We start from the raw sequence: 17,760 nt of genomic DNA, 5'->3' as shown, positions 1-17,760 counted from the left end.
AAACTGAAACAATAACCCGCCTGGACACCCGGAAATTCACTATGTTTGTTCGGTTGTGACACTGCTCACAGAAAATTACGCCATTTTTGCGCAACACAGATGCGAACGTTTCCTGAACAGTGCCGAGGACGAGCCGCCAATGTTTTTTTCTGTCAATTCCGCATACCCGATATTGTTCAATACAGACCCGACGGGTGGAGACTTATCAATCTTACACGGCAGATCACTGGACTGATCTCCGAAGTACACGATTGTGTTATATGTAAGGTTTGCTTGTTTCCGCCCTAGTAAGGCCCCTCTGTGCAAAAACGTCTGTCATCTTAAAGGTAATACACGTTTTTATCCAGCTCATAGTCTACAGAAGTGATGGTAGAATGACTCATAAACCGGAGGAAGTGATGGGAAGGTGTCAAGAACGTCTAGAGCGCCTGTAAGAGGCTGATCAAAACGAAATAATATTGAAATAGAAGAGAAAACAAGAATTTTAGAAGAGGGCAAAGGATGCTGCATCTTGGCACGAGAAGGTGAAAAGGCTATAAGAAAGATAAAGAAACGTAAAGCAAGTGGAAGTGATGTATTACTAGCAGTGCTGTTTAAGAGCCTTGAAAGTATCGGCGCGAAGGAGTGAACTGATCTGTGTAATAAGCTACACGAAAAATGTGAATGGCCGGATGACAATCTCTCGGCAGTAATGATACCCATTGAGGAGAAAAGCAATTCCAGGAAATGTGAGAATCTTAGAACCATAAGGTTGATTTCTCATCAGCGAATGTCCTACTAATGGTGATAAAAGGAGGACTTCGTGGAAGACTGGAAAACTGCAAAGGAATAGTGTGGATTTAGAAGAAATGCAACTAGATTGTTGAGAATTATAGATGAGAGATACATTGAAGGGGGAAGAGAAGTTTACACTGTTTTAATTGACTTGGAGAAAGCCTTTGAGAGAGTACAGTGGAATAAATTAATGGGCATTCTAAGAAAGGATGGAGTCGACTAGAGGGATAGAAGACTCATTAAGAACAGAAAATACGACTACAAATTGAGGATGAGGTGACAAAAATCACAAATGCAAGGGGACCGAGGCAAGGCTGCTATCTCTTCCCAATACTGTTTAAGTTATATTTAGAGCACATTAATTATCCAGAAATGTTTGAAACAGAAAAAATGGGCGCGAGTGGGTGGTAGGGGACAGAATGCATTCGAGCTACAGATGATCTGGTTGGCTGTTTTGGGGGAGGGAACCAAACAGCGAGGTATTTGTCCCATCGTATTAGGAAAGGAAGTCGGCCATGCCCTTTCAAAGGAACCATCCCTGCATTTGCCCAAGGCGATCTAGGGAAATCACGGAAAATGTAAGACGAGGAAGCTTCTTTGTGGGTGCATGGATAGGGTATCCGAGGAAGAGACTGGCGAAGTGCTTTATATGGAGCGTGGCATTATACGGAACTGAGACATGGGCACTGAGGAAAGAGGAAAAAAGAAGAACAGAAGCATTCGTGAGGTGGATTTGGAAGAGGATGGAAGGGATACAAAAATGGTTCAAATGGCTCTGAGCACTATGGGAGTTAACTTCTTAGATCATCAGTCCCCTAGAACTACCTAAACCTAACTAAGCTAAGGACATCACACACATCCATGTCCGAGGCAGGATTCGAACCTGCGACCGTAGCGGTCGCGCGGTTCCAGACTGTAGCGCCTAGAACCGCTCGGCCATTTCGGCCGTACACAAAGTGAGAAACTATTGAGAAGAATGAGGGAAGAGTGAAAAATTTTAGAGGTAATCTGGAAGAGAAAACACAAATGGGTTGGACATTAGATGAGAAGTGACTGTTCACTGACGGAGGTTATGGAAGGAACGGTGAATGGAAGAAGAACAAGGAGAAGAAGAAGTAGAAGATTCCAGATCGTGGACAGCACAAGGAGAGAAAACAATTATGAGAAAATGAAGAGAGTATAAGATGACAGAGCTGAATGGAGAACTACACGTGAGGAACTGCCCCAGGGTTTACTGATGCTGCTGCAGCTACTGACGATGATGATGATAGTCTGTAGCTGGTTCAAATGGCTCTGAGCACTATGCGACTTAACTTCTGAGGTCATAAGTCGCCTAGAACTTAGAACTAATTAAACCTAACTAACCTAAGGACATCACACACATCCATGCCCGAGGCAGGATTCGAACCTGCGATCGTAGCGGTCGTTCGGCTCCAGACTGTAGCGCCTAGATCCGCACGGCCACTCCGGCCGGCTAGTCTGTAGCAAGCACGGTTTTATACGAAAGCTTTAACTTATTTAGATATTCAGAAAAATACGTCTTTAAAAAGGTGAATTAATTGTTTATTGCAATTAGATATTTTTTCGCTTTTCTGAAGAGCATAATCAGTGGTTTTTATGCTTTATGGAATCAATTATACAGGTCTGTGAGAGTACGGACAGGTCCAATAATATGTAAGCACTCTAAGAAGATTCTCGGCGAGGTCACGGATGTGATTCGCTGACTGTCAAAATCGACTGCCGATAATTGATAGTGACACATTTCCTATCGCTACCAACTTTAGACTGAGGGCCACACTGTTTTTAATGTGGCTAACTTGTCAATTAAATAACATGCTTCTAACGATAATTACACATATAACGTCAGTGATCGTTAACTCACTGTATAACTTCTCCCCTCGTAGTGCAGAAGCACAGAACAGTGTTGTCTGCTAGTTCATCTAAGAACCGGACAGAAATCACTTAATACAGGTCGATGTCACCTGATTCCTATAAGTCGAGTAATCCCATCAGCCATTTCGCCGAGAATGTCTTCGAGTACACTTATAATATGAGAACAGCATATAACTCACTTCAGTAAAGCATGTGAATCTTGGCTTGATTCAGTGATGTACAATAGGGAATTCGATTGCCCCAACAATCGGGCTACGCCCCGCAGTCAACTTGACAGAAATATACCGAAGAAGGCAATATTGGAAGTCTGCATGGCACAAAAGGGCGGCATTTTCCGCTCTATGCTATGAGTTCGAAAACATGATTACGTGGAACTCTGTGCCACTGTGGAACGACGTACGTCGCTCAAACCATTAGAACAGTCGAGCATCATTAAGAAGCCTACGGCAATACCAATGCTGAAAAAACTTATTAAAGAAAACAAAGGTCTGAATATAATAATATTCGCAGTATAGCACTTAATTTGTGAAATTCTCGTTCGTCACTCCGTGCGCTAGAGCCGGATACACCAAGGGAACACGCATTTAACGTGAGCGCATAAAAATAAAATACCACACCGAAATTTGCGATCGGCCTCCAACATCATAAGTTCTAACTTTTCGGGTTAAGATGGTAGGGAATCCTAAAATCAACATCAGAAGGTCCAACTTTTTGGGTTAAGATGGTACGGAATCCTAAACTGAGTGTTTTATGACAAATGACTAATTCTCATAAACTTATATACTTTAGTTATTTTTATTCACATAAACAAGTTACATCCTATAGCTTCAGTTCACAGCAGCTGTTCAAAGACGACAACCGCTAGTCTCAATGCACGCGTTTCAAAAATGGTTCAAATGGCTCTAAGAACTATGGGACTTAACATCTGAGGTCATCAGTCCCATAGACTTAGAACTACTTAAACCTAACTAACCTAAGAACATCACACACATCCATGCCCGAGACATGCGACCGTAGCAGCAGCGCGGTTCCGGACTGGAGCGCGACTGGAGCGCCTAGAACCGCTGCAATGTCTTTAAATACACAAGAGGTTAGAACCAACCAAACCGGTGCGTCCTCATTTCCTACTGGTGTTAAATACAGGTGGTTATAATAAAACTTTCATTGCTTGCCCCAGTGTAGACGGAAAAAATATGTTATGTATGGGTAGCCAAATTTATAGGAATGATGTTCAGACAGCGCTGCACGATATGCGTTGTTAGTAGCGTTAGCGTCATGAGCTGCGGTTAGGCGCTGGCATTAGTAGGTGACGTAGGGTTCAGTCAACATGGTTCTGGACAAGGAGGGCACGGAAATACTCGTAAAGCTGTTTTATCTAACCAACAGCAACAGTGTATCGACACATTAAAGGAACATGGAGAGGTCCTCATTTCAAACTGGGGTTGAAGAATACGATTCGGACGTTAAGTTTAACTGGCGATTTGGGAATTGCTCCTGGAACAGGCCAACATCGCCACAAACTGTTGAAGAAGTTACTGTTGCCATGGCTGAAAATGTTGGACATAATGTGCGATCTTCAAGCAGTGAACGAGCTTTGTCACGACAGCTAAACATTTTATGATCCACCGTTGTTTCGAGAAGCAGTAGAGCAGTGTTTACTGCCGTTCCATGTTGTCGTGGATGCAGATGGTCGCTACATTGAGCGACGTTTATAGACTGGACAGTAAACATGGTACGCAATTAACAAATGTTACCTGTCACGTGGAATTTACAAAGTGTTTCTTCTTAAAAATGTTTCCACTAAGTTTCGTTGTCCTATGATCACTCGTTTTTCATGTGGCCCTCTCCAGTAGTTGAAAGTTTAATATTGTAACCACCCCGTACACTAACGACTTCAAGTAACCCCATACGAAAGAAAGACGCCGATTGCGTTGGCCGTGCTAGATGGCCTCCACATCCACTCCAAAAATGAGGGTCCCTGTTGTTCAGTTGACCACAGACATAAATATCGAAGTGTGATAGAACAACATAGTGTTCAAACCAAATCTTGTTACAAAAATTATACCACTCCACTGTGGCGCACTGGTACAGCAACCTTATTATAAGCTGATTGTAAAAACAGTCGTAGGTTGTACATTTGTAATTTACACTACTGGCCATTAAAATTGCTACACCACGAAGATGACGTGCTACAGACGCGAAATTTAACCGAAAGGAAGAAGTTGCTGTGATATGCAAATGATTAGCTTTTCAGAGCATTCACACAAGGTTGGCGCCGGTGGCGATACCTGTAACGTGCTGACACCGAGGAAAGTTTCCAACCGATTTCTCATACACAAACAGCACTTGACCGGCATTGCCTGGCGAAACGTTGTTGTGATGCCTTGTGTAAGGATAAGAAATGCGTACCATCACGTTTCCGACTTTGATAAAGGTCGGATTGTAGCCTATCGCGATTGCGGTTTATGGTATCGCGACATTGCTGAACGGCCTCGTATCACTAGCAGTCGAGATGACAGGCATCTTATCCGCATGGCTGTAACGGATCGTACAGCCACGTCTCGATCCCTGAGTCAACAGATGGGGACGTTTGCAAGACAACAAACATCTACACGAACACTTCGACGACGTTTGCAGCACCATGGATTATCAGCTAGGAGACCATGGCTGCGGTTACCCTTGACGCTGCAGCACAGACAGGAGCGCCTGCGATGGTATACTCAACGACGAACCTGGGTGCACGAATGGCAAAACGTCGTTTTTTCGGATGAATCCAGGTTCTGTTTACAGCATCATGATGGTCGCATCCGTGTTTGGCGACATCGCGGTGAACGCACACTGGAAGCGTGTATTCGTCATCGCCATACTGGTGTATCACCCGGCGTGATGGTATGGGGTGCCATTGGTTACACGTCTCGGTCACCTCTTGTTCGCATTGACGGCACTTTGAACAGTGGACGTTACATTTCAGATATGGTACGACCCGTGGCTCTACCCTTCATTCGATCCCTGCGAAACCCTACATTTCAGCAGGATAATTCACTACCGCATGTTGCAGGTCCTGTACGGGCCTTTCTGGATACAGAAAATGTTCGACTGCTGCCCTGGCCAGCACATTCTCCAGATCTCTCACCAATTGAAAACGTCTGGTCAATGGTGGCCGAGCAACTGGCTCGTCACAATACGTCAGTCACTGCTCTTGATGAACTGTGGTATCGTGTTGAAGCTGTGTGGGCATCTGTACCTGTACACGCCATCCAAGCTCTGTTTGACTCAATGCCCAGCGTATCAAGGGCGTTATTACGGCCAGAGGTGGTTGTTCTGGGTACTGATTTCTCAGATCTATGCACCCAAATTGTGTGAAAATGTAATCAAATGTCAGTTTATATTTGTCCAATGAATACCCGTTTATCAACTGCATATCTTCTTGGTGTAGCAATTTTAATGGCCAGTAATGTATTTATTGCACGTTTGGCCTGGTAGGCTTCATCAGATAATATAAAAGTATACACGGACGACAGTATTATAAATGGCTGGCATGATCATATTGCAAACTAGCAAAACGACATAATACGCCACGGACAACAAAAAGTACGGTTCCAACAATTGTGGAACACCAGATGACATAATCATCCAAGCGAGAGGCAGCAGATGAGGTCAAATGACCTGGACTTTAACAATCCCCGCCCATAAGTTCCTGCGGAACCGTTGTGGTGATATGAGGTAAGCACGATAGTACTCTGGTGCAGCTGAATTATGGCCAGCCTTTAGAGAGGATTCCACAAGGGCAAAACCTATTCTGCCGGGGGGGGGGGGGGGGGGATTGCAAAACCTCCAAGAAAAAAAAGTCATTTTATTGACAAGTGAGGTGACAGATAGTCTCACCATTGCAGGAGTGTGTGATAACAAATGCAGACTAAATGAGACAAAAAATTTTAATAAACATTTTTGGAGTACTGATGAAAAATTTTTAAAAATTTTTCTTCCAAAAATTCAGTCTTGATCACACCACGTATGCTTCAAGAACATAGGTGACCGGTTTCAGTCATATCAAATGACCATCATCAGACCCATGGCAACCTTCGAAGATGGTAGGTGGAGCACTCTTCTCAGCTGCTGTGATGTCAACTAGTCAGTGCTCCACCGACCATCTTCGAAGGTTGCCATGGGTCTGATGATGGTCATGTGATATGACCGAAACCGTCCACCTATGTTCTTGAAATGATCAAGACTGAATTTTTGGAAGAAAAACAGTAAATAATGCCTAAACAATTGCGTCAATACACAGCACACACACCCCAGCGTCACACTAGCGGCAACGTAGGCGTGTTTTTCGCATGCAAACGATCATATTGGTACCGAATGCCATCTTGCGACACGTCGCCCCAAGATTCTTGCGCATTTTGTTGCAACTCGGCAATGGTTCCGCATGCTCTGGAGAACAAGTAAATTCCCGTTTCACCATGCGTGTGTAATTGGCGAGAGAGCCGGTGATATTGCTGACAAGGGTAGTAGTTATACAACACGCGGAGTACGTTTCGTCGCAGCAGCCGTTCGTGGACATGCAACGTCCTGCTGAAAAAGCTAACAGCGTTTGAAATGTACTGAACACTGGTTACTTTACTCTGCAGAAACATCAAATTGGACCGCGAGTTGTAACTGATGCCAAGCTGCCCCCCCCTCCGGCCCCTCTTCACCAGCTTGAAGCTGGGATAGGACCTGTGTGTCGTGGGAGAATGCACTCCGGAATAGGCAGCTCAACTGTTCTAGGCTATACACGCGCACGTTCATCACTCGCATACAAACAGAACCTACTCTCACCACTGAAGGCAACAGAGCGCCATTCTCCAGCTCTCCAGTCGACTCTTTCATTAACACGAGAGTAGGCATGCTTGGCGGTGTCGTGGTGTTAGTGGTAGCCTGGCACAGAAACACGTGATCTCGATTCTGCTGCGAGCAGACCGTTCCCAGCGGTCTCTCTTGACACAGTAGGTGCACCACGGGCCCATATTTCGTTCCTGGATGATCTGCCGTCCACCGCTGCTCGCACAATGTGCGGTCTTGCAGTGCATCTGTAATACGCGGACGTCCAAAACCTGGTCTATGGGCATGGAAGTTTCGACAGATCACAGCTGAAAACACCAACACACCGTCCGTACGTTTTACCCAACATGTGCAACAATCTGTCGATACCACAAAGCGACACCGTTCAAATGGCTGAAGCTGTTCGGCAGGAGTACGTACTCGGCAGTGGGGCAGGGTTATACCCTAGAATGAAAGTTGCAAACACTGTTCACCTCTAAACTCAGCACAGTTACTGCCTACAGAGTCAAAACAGATGGTGCACTGACAGGCCTCCTGAACGCTGTCTGATCGCCGATGGCCGTGAAAAATGATCACTAATGCTACAACCCTTCAGTATGCATATATTATGAACTTATTCCTTGAGGATCCTGCACATTTTATCCTGGCAGTGCATTTTATGAGTCCCCCTCAAAGTCAAATAAATAGTTCCCAAGAGCACATCCGTAAGTGGCACGTACAGTACCGTACTGTATCAACAGTATCTCAGCATGACATCGGGACCATGTCTATATTTGTCGCCAAGAAGGGCCAAATTGGTCATTCTACAAGTGATGGTAGTCATTGTTCACTGAATTCAGGACTAGATTGGAGTTAAAGTCAGATCAAACTGAAAATGAACTATTGCCACACAATGACTTCGTATTACATTTAAGTACTATAAAGTTTGTTAATAGAAACTATTGTAAAATGTTGCTAATCTGTGATGATATCATTTTGCTGTAGCTGTTGCTTAACCCTACAAGGCTCCACAGTTGCTCTGTGCAAACAAGCCACCTCCTAGCAGCAACTACTTTTGGTGGTATGGAGTTCTATTCCTGCCATGTATTTACGTTTGACGGTAAGTAAATTAACTTGTGAACACAGCAGGTGCAGCTGCTGCTCTACCTGTACTCTCCAACTGTTGTCATTCTAGGTCTTGTCCCACACCATCCAACATCATCGTATCTAGCGAATTCTCAAGCACGTTCCTTTCTAATTGAACTTACTGGACCTCCAAATACGTTCCACCTACAGATCTAATCCGGGAAGCAGCCGCGGCAGCTTACGTTAACGGCACGTTTAATGCAGGTGCGACGTAACGGACAGCTTCAGCCCCAAGCGGCAGCTGCACAATGCGGCGGCGAATGCAGTACAGCGCGAATTCGACTGTGCCCACAGTTTTTTGTCGAGAACCTTGCCCACCCCTGCCAACGGCCTTGCTGCTGTGGTAATCGCTGTCGGGCTTGGTGACCGTCTGGGTCTGCCGAGGGCTTCTGGCAAGCGCGGTGCACTCAGCCCTAGCGAGGCCAATTGAGAAGCTATTTGACTGAGAAGTAGCGGCTCCCGCCATGAAGACTGGAAATGGCCGGGAGAGCGGTGTGCTGGCCACATGCTCCTCTACATCCGCATCCAGTGACGCCTATCGGCCGAGGATGACACGGGGGTAGGATGATGATGATGATGATGATGTTTGGTTTGTGGGGCGCTCAACTGCGTGGTTATCAGCGCCCGTACAATTACCCAGTCTTTGCTCAGTCCAATTTCGCCACTTTCCTAGATGATGATGAAATGATGAGGACAACACAAACACCCAGTCATCTCGAGGCAGGTGAAAATCCCTGACCCCGCCGGGAATCGAACCCGGGACCCCGTGCTCGGGAAGCGAGAACGCTACCGCGAGACCACGAGCGGCGGACACACGGGGGTAGGTCTGTACCGCTGGGCCATTAGAGGTATGTTCGGAAGGAGAGGAGTTTGCCCACGTTTCTGTGGCTCGAACGACCAAGCTTTTTGTAAATTGCTATCCTTCGCGATAACTTTCATTCAGCTAGTACGACGCCTATTGCGAAACTTATCTTAGCATATTCGTTGTGTTTTCCGAGCCATGCACTCTGTTGTACGTTACATTAAGTTCAAGTCCCTTAAGGAATAAGGCCCCATCCTCGTTAACCAGTCATGAGCTGTAAACAGTGGTAAACTCTACCGAGGACACGTCACATGCCATTATGCACTGTTCTCCAAGGTAGCGCGATCTACGTCGATACGACCGAGAGTTGATTTGTAAACTACTTTCATTTAACAACAAGCACGTACCAAACTTGTACTGATCAGTCAAGTCCTAGGTACCACCTGGAAAAGTCATTTCCGAGCATCGGATCGTGATCTCAACCCACTCAGATCACAACCATCGATATGGTGCCTGTATGAAAGCTCCCAGATATACAAACGCAATTAAAAAACAACTGTCAGACATAGATACTTGCACTTTGCGACAAAATGTACTGCGATCCAATAAATTTTGTGTACAATTTTTGCTAAATGATTCCTTTTTTTCCGTCTCAGGTGGCAAATAATCACCAGAAATGACTATACCTTAAGAGTGACCCCAATCTGTGGAGTTGTTTGCGCAAACGCAATCACCAATTGCAGTCCAAAGCAATTTCCAAGGTGAATTTCAAAGGGAGCCACCAGACGTTAAGGTGAATATGGCTTGAGATGACAAGTTCTTAGCCACTAGGAGCGTGAACAGTCCGTCGGAGCCGGGAAGGAAACAAACAACTGGTGATACGATGGCTGAGATCAGAAAAACCTTCCTAGGATCCCATCAAAGTCAGTTCGCCGAGGATTACGAGAGCTAAACATCACGAGGTGCCGCATAAATAACTTCGCTTGCACGCTTTTCAAGTTCAAATTGTGCACGTATTGAACCTAAACGGCTTTCAGCTTCGCCACGAATTTGCTTTTAAGATGTTGGACCAGACTGGGGAAAACTGCAACTATCTAGACAATGCCGTTCTCTCTGACAAGGCAACCTTCCATACACGTGGAAAACAAATCGGCACAAACCCTCACAATTTTCGGGGACATGCCCCAGACAGCGAAAAGGTGAATGAATGGCAGGCACATATGAAAGACAGCACAACTAGACCATATTTCTTCATGGAATATACAGGAACCGTTTATCTGGACATAGTTGAGCAATTTACTGTCCCCTTCAGTCAAATGTTATCTTCCATCCGGATGGTGAAACACTGTACTGCACTTCACATACTCGTGAATTCCTGAATCGACCGTTCTCTCAGCGATGGATGGGACATGATGTGTAACGAAGTGGCGACTGCGATCTCTGGACATAGGCCCTTTGGATTTCTTCCTGTGTGGCTATATGAAAGATATTGCTTATGCCTCTCCTGTACCTTACTTTGGCGGCTTCCGCGAGACCTGTGGATGCAACAACCTCCATCACACCAGATATGCCTGTGCGCACATGGTTTGAGACAGAGCACCGTCTAGACAGTCTACTGGTTGCGAAACTGTAGACGTGTTGTTAATTTCTTGCACAAAACTTTTTGCTTTATTTTAGACGAAGCTGCAAACCGCAAGTATCTATGTCTCTTTCTCTTACTATGTTTGGAAGTCAGTGATGTTTCATGAGGGCACTCCGTAATTTGGACACTGAAGGTTCGGGATATCTCGCGTAGGAGAGTACTAATTCTGGAGACACTTATAAAACGTACATCTATTCTTGGAACCAGATAACCCACTGACTTACTAATATTTTTCGCCAAGGTCGATACTATATTTATTATTTAAATTTGCGAAAAACGGCATATTTTGTCTTGCACACTTTTGTCAAAATTACATACCTTTTTTGACTGGAATTTTTTATAAATGCGTCCTTACTATTTATTGAAGAGTGAAGAGAAAACTGTTTTAGAAGCTTTTGTTGGCGTGGTATAGCCGACAAAATACAGGCCTGTGCAATAAATAAAATTACATTAAATTAAAAATAAAGGTATCAGACTCTTCAGTTGACTTTACTATAGCAGGAGAACAAGTAAAATAGTTTGCTAGTTTTTTGCTCATCTCTCACCTCCAACTTACTTACAAGTTGCAACGAAAGACAGGGCACACTGTAAAACTTCGCACAACCGACGAGAACGGAACAGCTAACACAAACGAATGAAGAACAACAAAACAAAGATGGCAATGAATTGCGAAGGATCAGGGTAGCGCGACCGTAGAGACACCTATCGGTAGCTCGGCGTTTGAGCGTTCGCTTATCCGTTTAGCACTACCAACGCCCACTATTAGCGGGCGAGGGCACTACATGCTTGTCGAACTGGCTGCCAGCGATTCAGTAGTCGAGAACGCTTGCCGCAGCTTCGAAATGCTTGCAACAGTCAATGGCATCGCTTTTCCCACTAGAAACTGCACTGGTATCGTTCCTATCACAATTACCAACACGAAAAGATTAAATAAAAAATTTACGTCCGTGAAATAAATCTTTGGCACTCTTCCAAGTTCTCAACATCATAAAAACACTACTCTGTCGATGAAAAAGTTTAGGGGTACGCATCCCCCAGCGTTCCCCCAGAAAAACAGCACTGACTAACATGTAACAACCGCCCGCCCGCCCCCCCCCCCCCCAATTCAGTCGATCGATCACAAATTTGTTTTAGTCGAGCTATAGTAAGTCAGTCGTCGAAATATTCCCTTCCCTCCGACGGTGTCGTCAACTCGACTGGGAATATGATATGGAAATACGTGTGTGCTGAAAAGTAACGGCTCCGAATTTTTTATGTGAAAACTCTTAAAGCATTTTAAATAAAACTTTATTAATACTCTACACCCTTATTCTTCATGTCTACATATTTTCTCTTCAACAGAGTCACTCTGGCGACAAACGTGTATCTCCCAACGAGATACCAGAGCCTCACCTCTGCTTGCATCGCTTCTTCACTATCAAAAAGAATTCCTCGAAGGAGTTCTTTAAGTTCTGGAAACGAATGAAAATCGAATGTGGTCCGGTTGGGACACTATGGAGGATGAGCGATGGCAGTGAACCCAAGTCGACGGATCGCTGAAAACGTCGCAGCACTCCTGTCTGGTATGGTATAGTCATGCTGAACTAGCAATGGTGGTTATTGCTGAAACAACCGGTTTTCGGTTACACCGGCTATTTTTGTCTTCAGTTTAACCTGAGTGTTGAAAATCCCTCAACATAACCGGTTCCTGAAATAACTGACTTTCGGTTTACTTACTGCTACTATTTCGAACAAAGATTCGAAAATTCTAATGAATGTGAAGGAGTAAGGCATCACGGGGTTAAGGCTGTAGCAGAAATCGGTCTCATTGTCTCCAGCAAAGATTGCGAGGGTTGACAAGACGGTCCCAGTGACAGCGAGAGCATAATGTCACAGGTTGTTGACTACCGTCTACTGTCACTTTTGGATGGTATCAATTTTTCACTCTAAAGAACCACAAAATTATGGGTTCAGTTGTTATCCCAAGTTTATATAATTGAATAATTTGTGTGGAATCTTATGGGACTTAACTGCTAAGGTCATCAGTCCCTAAGCTTGCACACTACTTAACCTAAATTATCCTAGGGACAAACACACACACCCATGCCCGAGGGAGGACTCGAACCTCCGCCGGGACCAGCCCTACAGTCCATGACTGCAACGCCTTAGACCGCCCGGGTTAATCCCGCGCGGCCTAAGTTTATAGCACGTCACTAAAATTATAGGTATATCTTCTTTTCCAAGGAAGATTGTGAATGTTTTCTCATTATATGGTGTTGCAAGGTTATTGTGCGTCCTCCCGTTTTTAATCGTCTTAAGCAAATGGAGCACTGTACTTTACTGGTACTACACTTTGTGAAATTCTTCCGGCCTAAGGATGATACCATTCTACAATAAACTGATGTCCGAGGACAACAGCGAGACACTACGGCACAGACCATGTGGGAGTAAATGTTGCACACTGGACGTAGATGCGTACCGTCTAACATGCCACGCCACGTGGCAACAGGTGCATTATTGAAACTTCCTGGCAGATCAAAACTGTGTGCCCGACCAAGACTCGAACTCGGGACCTTTGCCTTTCGCGGGCAAGTGCTCTACCATCTGAGCTACCGAAGCACGACTCACACCCGGTCCTCACGGCTTTACTTCTGCCAGTACCTCGTCTCCTACCTTCCAAACTTTACAGAAGCTCTCCTGCGAACCTTGCAGAACTAGCACTCCTGAAAGAAAGGATACTGCGGAGACATGGCTTAGCCACAGCCTGGATGATGTTTCCAGAATGAGATTTTCACTCTGCAGCGGAGTGTGCGCTGATATGAAACTTCCTGGCAGATTAAAACAGTGTGCCCGACCGAGACTCGAACTCGGGACCTTGCACTTGCCCGCGAAAGGCAAAGGTCCCGAGTTCGAGTCTCGGTCGGGCACACTGTTTTAATCTGCCAGGAAGTTTAATATCGGCGCACACTCTGCTGCAGAGTGAAAATCTCATTCTGGAGGTGCATTATTGTTTCTGCAATGCTGTACCGATTCTTATGTCATTGTTGCCAGTTCATAACTGTAGGTGGTGTTATCAAAATAATGCTGATCGCTTTTCCCAATCTCTATACTAATCCAACATTTCAAAGCAATGGAAATTTTACAAATAAACATTACTCGTTTTTAAAAAGTTCTATTTAAAAACCAAAAATTTTAGCACTGTCACCGGGTTATAAGTAAAAAATTAAAAAATAACCTGTCATAACCGAGACCAAACCAATAGCGAAAAATACCGGTTATTCTGAACTAAAATACAGGTATCTACATCTACATGATTTCTCTGCAATTCACATTTAAGTGCTTGGCAGAGGGTTCATCGAACCACAATCATACTACCTCCCTACCATTCCACTCCCCAACAGCGCGCGGGAAAAACGAACACTTAAACCTTTTTGTTCGAGCTCTGATTTCCCTTATTTTATTTTGATGACCATTCCTACCTCTGTACGTTGGGCTCAACAAAATATTTTCGCATTCGGAAGAGAAAGTTGGTGACTGAAATTTCGTAAATAGATCTCGCCGCGACGAAAAACGTCTTTGCTTTAATGACTTCCATCCCAACTCGCGTATCATATCTGCCACACTCTCTCCCCTATTACATGATAATACAAAACGAGTTGCCCTTTTTTGCACCCTTTCGATGTCCTCCGTCAATCCCACCTGGTAAGGATCCCACACCGCGCAGCAATATTCTAACAGAGGACGAACGAGTGTAGTGTAAGCTGTCTCTTTAGTGGACTTGTTGCATCTTCTAAGTGCCCTACCAATGAAACGCAATCTTTGGCTCGCCTTCCCCACAATATTATCTATGTGGTCTTTCCAACTGAAGTTGTTCGTAATTTTAACACCCAGGTACTTAGGTGAATTGACAGCCTTGAGAATTGTACTATTTATCGAGTAATCGAATTCCAACGGATTTCTTTTGGAACTCATGTGGATCACCTCACACTTTTCGTTATTTAGCATCAACTGCCACCTGCCACACCATACAGCAATCTTTTCTAAATCGCTTTGCAACTGATACTGGTCTTCGGATGATCTTACTAGACGGTAAATTACAGTATCATCTGCGAACAACCTAAGAGAACTGCTCAGATTGTCACCCAGGTCATTTATACAGATCAGGAACAGCAGAGGTCCCAGGACGCTTCCCTGGGGAACACCTGATATCACTTCGGTTTTAACGGCTCGGTTTTTCCCAGTCGTACGCTGAAGGAGAGAGTGCTCCTCTTTCAATTAGAAACTCGATTATAGCACACGCATCGACGTAGTTACGTTACACACCGCCATGTAACAAGCTACAATTCGGATCTCCGTAGTGGCAGTGGGTCACAACTGGCGTCAGCGACCCGGAGAAGTCGACCGAGTAATATGCACCACGCGTAATACCTCAGCCGATATTGAGCACAGAATTAAAAAAAATTCGATGCATTACTTTTCAGCACGACTTCGTACATAATCAAGCAAGAAATAGGCGGTCGCATCCCACTCGCGCTTTGATAAAACAGGATGACGAAATGCTGCAGGTGGGCATTATTTGCAACCAGCAGCTATAGAGAACTGTCGCTGGCGCCTGCGTGGGACGTGCAGAAGCGGACAGTTTCCGCTGCTCGTTTAAAAGTGAGGGAGCGACGAGATGCCCACTAATTGCCGCGCTGCGCAGAGCGGGCCCGAACACGGTAGGGCGCATCCCACGCGTAGCGCGGGTGGCCGGCGCGGCGTGGGCGCCAAATGTCAGACGGGTACGTAGGGTGGCGCGAGCAGTGGCCGGCGCAGGCAGAGACACAGACACAGACTCACACTCGGGTTCAGCCGCCGCTGCCGCCCGCGCTGTATCGACCGGTGGGCCCGCGGGCTGCGCCCGGAACACGGCGTAGCGTCGCGCCGCGCCGGAGCAACTGTGCCTGCCAAACCCGCGGCCCTCGCTCCCCGATACCCTTACTGATAGGACACTAATACTAGGTAACAACAACATCTAGCTTCCGCTTCTGTCTACCACCTGACGGACCCAATCTCTCACGCGAAGAGAGCAGTGGAAAAACGTACTGGGTTGTTATAATCAAGTGCAGCTACTCCTGAACGTCTATTGTGGGCTGTAATTACCGTGCGGCAGCGAAACTTGGTAGATATGCCGATGCGTTAATGAGGAAACGATTTATGCTGGAAAAAAATTAGTTCCGATTGTGGCCACCAGGTGCAAATCTGGCGCTGTACAGCATCTCGTCGACGTCCAAGGTGCACATACTAAACAAACTGTGTAAGCGGCGGTTAATACGCTACCGGCCATTAAAATTGCTACACCAAGAAGAAATGCAGATGATAAACAGGTATTCATTGGGCAAATATACTAGAACTGGCATGTGATTACATTTTCACGTAATTTGGGTGCATAGATCCCGAGAAACCAGTACTCGGAACAACCACCTCTGGCCGTAATAATGGCCTTGATACGCCGGGTCATTGAGTCAAACAGGGCTTGGATGGCGTGTACAGGTAAAGCTACTCATGCAGCTTCGACACGATACAACAGTTCATCAAGAGTAGTGACTGGCGTATTGTGACGAGCCAGTTGCTCGGCCACCATTGACCAGACGTTTTCAGTTGGTGAGAGATCTGGAGAATGTGCTGGCCAGGGCAGCAGTCGAAAATTTTCTATATCCAGGAAGGCCCGTTCAGGACCTGCAACATGCGGTCGTGCATTATCCTGCTGAAATGTAGGGTTTCGCAGGGATCGAATGAAGGGTAGAGCCACGGGTCGTAACACATCTGAAATGCAACGTCCACTGTTCAACGTGCCGTCAATGCAAACAAGAGGTGACCGAGACGTGTAACCAATGGCACCCCATACCATCACGCCGGGTGATACGCCAGTATGGCGATGACGAATACACACATCCAGTGTGCGTTCACCGCGATGTCGCCAAACACGGATGCGACCATCATGATGCTGTAAACAGTACTTGGATTCATCCGAAAAAATGACGTTTTGCCATTCGTGCACCCAGGTTCGTCGTTGAGTATACCATCGCAGGCGCTCCTGTCTGTGATGCAGCGTCAAGGGTAACCGCAGCCATGGCCTCCGAGCTGATAGTCCATGCTGCTGCAAACGTCGTCGAACTGTTCGTGCAGATGGTTGTCGTCTTGCAGACGTCCCCATCTGCTGACTCAGGGATCGAGACGTGGCTGCACGATCCGTTACAGCCATGCGGATAAGATGCCTGTCATCTCGACTGCTAGTGATACGAGGCCGTTGGGATCTTGCACGGCGTTCCGTATTACCCTCCTGAACCCACCGATTCCATATTCTGCTTAAGTCATTAGATCTCGACCAACGCGAGCAGCAATGTCGCGATACGATGAACCGCAATCGCGATAGGCTACAATCCGACCTTTATCAATGTCGGAAACGTGATGGTACGCATTTCTCCTCCTTACACGAGGCATCACAACAACGTTTCACCAGGCAACGCCGGTCAACTGCTGTTTGTGGATGAGAAATCGGTTGGAAACTTTCCTCATGTCACCACGTTGTATGTGTCGCCACCGGCGCCAACCATGTGTGAATGCTCTGAAAAGCTAATCATTTGCATATCACAGCATCTTTTTCCTGTCGGTTAAATTTCGAGTCTGTAGTAGTATTGAAGATGGCGAAAGAGAAGATAAAAAAAGAGCAATGCTACGT

At 45.8% G+C, this 17,760-nt stretch overlaps 1 protein-coding gene across 8 annotated transcripts in view; it reads right to left on the bottom strand.

The window, feature by feature from the left end:
* The window catches only part of LOC126095726 (endophilin-A), a 536,080-nt gene that overhangs the window by 112,275 nt on the left and 406,045 nt on the right, over positions 1-17,760 (bottom strand). The window lies entirely within an intron of this gene.

This window comes from Schistocerca cancellata, chromosome 8, assembly GCF_023864275.1.
Source record: "Schistocerca cancellata isolate TAMUIC-IGC-003103 chromosome 8, iqSchCanc2.1, whole genome shotgun sequence".
NCBI classification, from domain to species: Eukaryota; Metazoa; Arthropoda; class Insecta; order Orthoptera; family Acrididae; genus Schistocerca; species Schistocerca cancellata.
Note: the sequence above shows the minus strand (reverse complement) of the source record. Positions and strands in the feature narration are given on the sequence as shown.